Here is a 7,388-nt window from a genome sequence, read left to right as displayed (position 1 = left end):
ATATATATACACACAGGCATGCATACAAACACACACACATAAAAGTGAACACATATATAACATATATATAATCACCTATAAGAGAGCTATTCTGAAAACTCCACCTACTGAGAACATTATAATCATAGATTCCATTCTAGAGGAGTTGAATAAGCAGACATCAGGGTCACTGTGGCAGGCATATGCCCCACCCATACATCGGAAACCTGGCCTGTCTTTCTAGAGGAGGCCCTGTCACAGACTGAGTAAGAGTATGAACTCTAGAGTCAGACTGCCCTGGATCAAAGACTAATTCTGACACTGAATTTCCGTGTAACTTGGGAAGTAATTTGCCCTCCATATTTCAGCTTGCATGGCTCTATAATGGAGATTTTAATATATAATACTGAAGATTGTTATGAAAGCTATGAGAATCAAATAACAATACTACCTAATGTTTATTGAATGAATGCTAAATTCTAGGCATGTTCATTCTTTTTGTACATATTATCTCTTTTGGTTCTCGCAACAGCACTTATTGGCAAATATTGTTATTATCCATCCAAAAATAGACACAGAAGGACTCTTCCAAGCCCCAATAGTGGGCAAGTGGCATGACACAGATGGGATAAATACCCTAGCAGTCAGACTACAGCATGAATTACCTCAACTGCTTTTGAATTCTCTATCTCTGGGTGCAAAGAACTGTAATGCAGTCAGTACTGGCATGGTTAGTGTCAATTATGAGCATTTCTATGAATTTTTCCTGTAGTATTCAAGATCAATTCTTATATAGAAAATAATAAGTTTAGATCATAAGGCTACTGCTGATAATCCTACTATGCTGTGCTAATAATAATGTCTAAGGTGATTTTCTCATTCTGCACCAGGCACTATGCTAAACATTTTATTTATAATATGTCGTTCCATTGTATAGTATCTAGAAAAGCAAAATATCTCATCTGTATAACAATAAAATGGTAACAATAACAAAACCAGCAACAATAAGACATAGCTGATATGGACATCTAGAGTTATTTGTATATCAGCTAATTTAATCCAAACAAAGACCCAATAAATGGGCAGTTTTACTATCCACAGTTTAATAGTTTAAAAACTAAGATAAAGAAAGATTAAATGAGTTATCCGGGATCACACATGTAGTAAATGTCAGACATAGGATTTGGACCTGGGTAGTTGAGAGTGCACACTCCTAAGCATCTGGAATTGCCTCCTCCATGAAGAGGGTAAGGTTAATCAACTTGCCCAAGAAGTACCAAATCAGGGTTTTGTTGGATTAGTTACGGTGTGTGTTTAAAACTACAACCTGCTACTTACCAAAGGAGTGAAGTGTGTTCATTAATAACATCAGTGGGACACACTGTCCTCAATTGAAACATGCAGATGGGAGCAACAACCTTGTGGGTTCACTTTGTTGTCTATTCCGCAGAGACTGAGCACTGATGATGCTCAATATACCAGTCTTGCTGCAGCAGATCCTTCAGTGAGCGAGAGAGATGCAGACCCTGTCCCATTCATCACACAGGTGTTTGAAACATCATCGCAGGTTCAATGAAAGTCAAGAATGGCTGTGCACTGGTGCTCTGGGAGACATGGCAGTTGACCTAGGATGACAGAGGGATCCAGGAAAAGCCAAAATAAATTTAAAAATTGTATAGGAGTACATCAGGATGAGATCTTTGCATGCAGATTACATAAAGATATACATGTTAAAACACATCGGAAAAACAAGTAAGACTTCTCTATAAATGTAAAGAAGGGCAGTTTTCAAGGACAGGTTTTTTTTTTTTTTTTTTTTTTTTTTTTTTTTTTTTTTTTTTTTTTTTTTTTTTTTTTTTTGGCTGAATACAGTGAGGAGAAAATCAAATGCAAATATTGGAGCATTTATCCTACTGCCACTTTTAAGTTAGTTAAATAATTTTCCTAGAAAATAATCTCTTTCAATGAGCTTATTTTATTATTGAAACAATATGGTTACTTAATGCAATTACTACTACCAGGTCATATAACTCACTGTGATTTGTAATTCAATTGAGTTTTACATTGTACTTGTACAGGGGTATATTTCTAGGTCTTCTTCCCTTTTCTCTGTCCTATATTTTACCTCCTAGGTCTTTCTTAATAGTTGTTGTCTTATTTATTTTTAGGAAACATAAGAATATCAGATCTCTATGTATGCAGTTTATTGAAGGAGTGAAGGTTTTCTATAGACCAAGTAAAAGCACTGCACTATCTCAACGTGAGGAAAGAGGATATGGAAGGAGGAAAGGTAGGTAGAGGGAGGGCACATCTTTGGAATGGTCCTCAGAAATTATGGTCTCATTAGACATGAGACGAACAAACAATTGCAAAGAAGTAAGAATCTAGAATCGTTCTCAGATTTTGAAATTGAATATTCCACAGTCAAATTTCATTTTTCTTTTAGCTTCCAATTATTTCCTTTTAATAAAATTCTATGGCCCTTTATCTACACCTCTTTGTAGAACACATAACTTCACACATATGCACATATGGCCACATGCCATGTGCATGTAGCTTATTTTGATTTTTAGACTGCGTACTTTTAGACTGCCCATTAGGGCAGAATATCTGTTTGCTTTTCTTGCCCTCCTCTTCAAAATTCAGACCCAAGAGTGCTCCTTGAAGAAGAGACATGAAACTAATTTTTAAACATTATTCACTGTGCTCAATTTCTTTCATCCACTATTTAATTGTCACAACAATTTTAATATGTAATCTCATTTTGTAAATGGATTAACTGAGAATAGCATGGCTAGATGATCTTCTAAGGCCACATGGGTAATAGCGGTATGTAGAGTAAGGACTTAAACTTAGAACTGTCTGAATTCAAATACCCTATGTGTTTCACTCCTGCAGGATGTTTTCTATTATTTCATAGAGTAACACATGTGTGTTTAAAACTATGTAAATGAATAAATGATTGTATGATACCTATAATTGGAAATTATTTTATGCTATGTTTGTAATACACTTTGGTCACATTTCCTCATGTTTTTAATGTACCATGATGCTTACCCATTTTTAGAAAGTACATGGGTATTGATTTTTCTATTTCAGTCAGTGTTATTTTCTGTGATGTTACCTCATCTTCCATAATTTCTTTTTTCTTCTTTTCTTTTTTTTTTTTTTTGAGATGGAGTTTTGCTCTTGTTCCCCAGACTGGAGTGCAGTGGAATGATCTTGGCTCAGTGTGACCTCTGCCTCCCAGGTTCAAGTGATTCTCCTGCCTTAGCCTCCCAAGTAGCTGGGATCACAGCATCCCACCTGGCTAATTTTTTTATTTTTAGTAGAGACAGGATTTCACCATGTTGGCCAGACTGGTCACAAATCCCTGACCTCAGGTGATCTTCCTGCCTCAGCCTCCCAAAGTGCTGTCATTACAGGCCCATAGTTTCTAAATAAAGGTGCAAATGATCTTTTCTCATTTAGCTCTCCTCCATTTCTTATAAGGTATATTGTCTACATGGTTAGACATCAAACGGGGAGAAAAAGTCACAATCAATGCTTTGGAAACCTCATATATAATAACAAAAATAGTGAAGCATAAGTCACAGTCTACTGAAGTGTACAAATCTCATTACACATTTCTATGTAATGATCAATAAGTTTATTGTTTTAGAACTGAAAGTCAGTCCTAAAAGAAATATGGCTCATGCATAAGTGAACAAAGGACTATTTATGGAGCTGAAGTAAATGAACACAAATTAGATCCATATTGAATAGGTTGACCTTTAAGTGACAAAGCAAGACCACATAGTCACTAAAACACACAGTGGTAAGAAAATTACCTGAAAAGGTTGCAAAATCACAATCGATCAAATGGCGCATGCCAGGAAATATATAGATATTCTCTGAAAAATAAATGGACACTTCTCAAACTCTACCTGGCTTTCCAGAACCTTTTCCAGGTCATTTTCATTTATTCCAGTCTAAAGCTAAAAACATCAATGGTAAATTAATTTTAAGATCTGCATTAGAGCCTTACAGAGGAATTTGCAGGCTGTAAGAGCCTTGATGTAGGTTGGTCCTAGTAACCACAGAGTTAACTCCAGTTAACTTGCATTTGAAGAGCTCGTAGGACTCAATGTGATTTCTAATTCAATTCAGTATTATATTGTACTTTACAGGAGTATATTTGTAGGTCTTCCTTTTACCCCCTTCCTCTGCCCTATCTTCTACCTGCTAAGTCTTTCTTAATAGTTTTTTTTTTTTTCTTATTTATTTTTTAGGTAAGGTACTAATATTAGATCTCTATCTATATATGCAGAGTTGATTACAGACCAAGTAAAAACACTGGACCCCTGGAGGATACACCTCAATGCCAACGGAGTGGGCTTGCACTCATATCCAGAGTCTGAAGACCACCTCCATGGACCACTCCTGGCAGGAGTGTCCCCAGGGTGGCTGAGCAACTGTGCATCCATGCTCCCAACCAGAGTAATAGCTTCATAGTCCCACCCTCAGCCAGCCAGACTCCAAGTTGACTGATCCATCATGTGCATGCATGTGCCCCTGAACTGAAAAAAAGCCTAGCGAGTCCAACCCTGACATAATCACACTGTTGCCACAATAATCTCCTTTAGTCTAGACCACTGGGACACTTGCAAACCTCGTTAGCATGGATTACAGCTGAGGAAACTACACAAATCCTACACCATTGTGTCCACTTAGAACCAAAGCCAATGCACTTACTGAAGTGACACTTCAAGGCATACCTCTGTGAATGCATTTTCCTATTAAAGTAACTTATAAAATTGAAAGTAGCAACTGTCCAAAAAGACGCATAGAAATAAAAATACAGATACATCAAACATAAAAACATAACATCTCCAAAAACATACAATGTTTTTTTTAGTAACAGATGCTAATCATATGGAAATATACAAAATGACAGAAAAATAATTCAAAATAAGAATCTTAAGGCAACTCAAAGATATACAAAGTAATCCAAATAAACAAATCAACAATACCAGGAAAAAATTCATAATTTGAATAAGAAATTTAATAAAGAGATATCATAAAATAATGCAAAAAGGAATTATACAGCTGAATATTTTAATGAATAAATAAAAAACACAACAGCTTCAATAATATGTTAGACCAAACAAAAGGAAGAATTTTTTTTAACTCAAATAAAGGTTTTTCAAATAACATAAACCACAAAAAACGTTAAAAAGAAAAAGGAAAAGAAATACAAGGAATAAAAAGAGAGAAAGAAAGAAAAAAAGAAAGAAAGAAAGAATTTATGGTATACTATTAAGTGAACAATTATTCACAGTATGATCAACCCAGAAGAAGAATATAAGGGAAAAGTGAGGAAAATATATTTCATGAAATAATAACTACAATTTTCCCAAGTCATGGGAGAAAGCTGGATCTCTACATTCAGGAATTTCAAAGAATCTCAAATAGAACCAATCAAAACAGGTCTTCCTCAAGATATTTCATACTCAAATTGTCAAAAGTCAAACACAAAAAAGGAATTCTTAGGAAAAAAAAAAAGCAAGAGAAAAGCATCAAGTTACAGATAAGGGAATCTCTATTAAATGAACAGTGGGTTTTTCAGCAGAAACCTTGTAGCCAGGAGAAGATGAGATGATATTTTCAACATACTGAAAAAAATGCCAGCCAAAAATATTATACTCAGCTAAGACATTCTTCAGAAATGAAGAATAAATAAAATATTTCACAGAGAAAAAATTAAAAAGCTAAGAGAATTCATCACCATTAGACAAGCCTGAAGAGAAATGTTTACATGTTTTCATGATCTGGAAGTGTGAAGACAATATCCACCACCTGAAAACATGTGAAACTCTAAAGTTCACTGGTATATTCAATACAAATGGGAAAAATAAGAAACAAAACTATTATTACAGAAAACCAGTCAACCACAAAAATAAACAGTAAGGATGGAAATAAGGAGAAATAAATTTACAAAAAGCAGAAATAATTAATAAAACAACAGGAGTATGTCTTCACCTATTTGTAATAAACTTAAATGTAAATTAATTAAATTCTCTATTTAAGTTATAGACTGACTGAATGGATAAAATTAACAAGACCCAACTCTGTTGCCTCCAAGAAATTCACCTTGCCTGTAAAAATGCACATAGACTGAATACGAAGGGATAGAAAAAGATATTCATACAAATAAAAATCTATAATTGAGGAGGAGTAACTATACTTATATTAGACAAAATAGACTGAGTCAAAAGTTTAAAAACATAGTAACATTGTGTAATAAGAAAGGGATCAATTCAGCAAGAGACTGTAACAATTATAAATGAATTTGTATACCAAACAAGAGCCCCCAGATATATGAAGTAAATATTACTAGATGTAAAGAAAAAGATAGAACCCAATAAAATAACATGTGAATCAAATGGACCTAACAATCATTTATAGAATATTTTACCCAACAGCTGCATAATACACATTCATCAGCACATGGAACATCTGTAAGATTGACCATGTAAAGGGACACACACAAAATGACCTTCAAAACATTTGAAAAAATTGAACTCATATTATCTTATTTTGTACCACAATGAAATAAAACTAGAAATCAATAACAAGATGAACATTCAAAACTATACAAATATATGTGACATGGTTTGGATCTGTGTGCCCATCCAAATCTCATGTTAAGTTGCAATATCCAATACTGAAAATGGGGCTTAGTGGGAGATTACTGAATCATGAGGACCAAGCCTTCATTAATGGTTTAGCACATTCCCCAAGTGTTGTTCTCATGATAGAGTTCTTATGAGATCTGATTGTTTAAAAATGTGTAGCACCTCCTGCCCTCACTCTCTTCCTCCTGCTCCAGCCATGTAAGATGTGCCTGAGTCCTCTTCACCTTCTTCCATGATTGCCAATTTCCTGAGGCCTGCGCAGAAGCAAATGCCAGTATCATGCTTTTTATAGGGTGTGTGGAACCATAAGCCAATTAAACCATCTTTCTTTACAAATTACCATGTTTCACATATTTCTTTACAGCAATGAGGGAATGAAGTAATACAACATTGAAATTAAGCAACATGCTCCCGAATGACCAATGGATGAAGAAAGAAATTAAGAATCAAATTTTGGGGCCGGACGTGGTGGCTCACACCTATAATCCCAGCACTTTGGGAAGCTGAGGCGGGTAGACCACAAGGTCAAGAGATAGAGACCATCCTGGTCAACATGGTGAAACCCTGTCTATACAAAAAATACAAAAATTAACTGGATATGGTGGTGCACACCTTTAGTCCCAGCTACTCAGGAGGCTGAGGCAGGAGAATTGCTTGAACCCAGGAGGCAGAGGTTGCAGTGAGCCAAGATCGTGCCGTTGCACTCCAGCCTAGGTAACAAGAGCAAAACTC

Source organism: Cebus imitator, unplaced genomic scaffold, assembly GCF_001604975.1.
Source record: "Cebus imitator isolate Cc_AM_T3 unplaced genomic scaffold, Cebus_imitator-1.0 Scaffold459, whole genome shotgun sequence".
Taxonomy (NCBI): Eukaryota; Metazoa; Chordata; class Mammalia; order Primates; family Cebidae; genus Cebus; species Cebus imitator.
Note: the sequence above shows the minus strand (reverse complement) of the source record.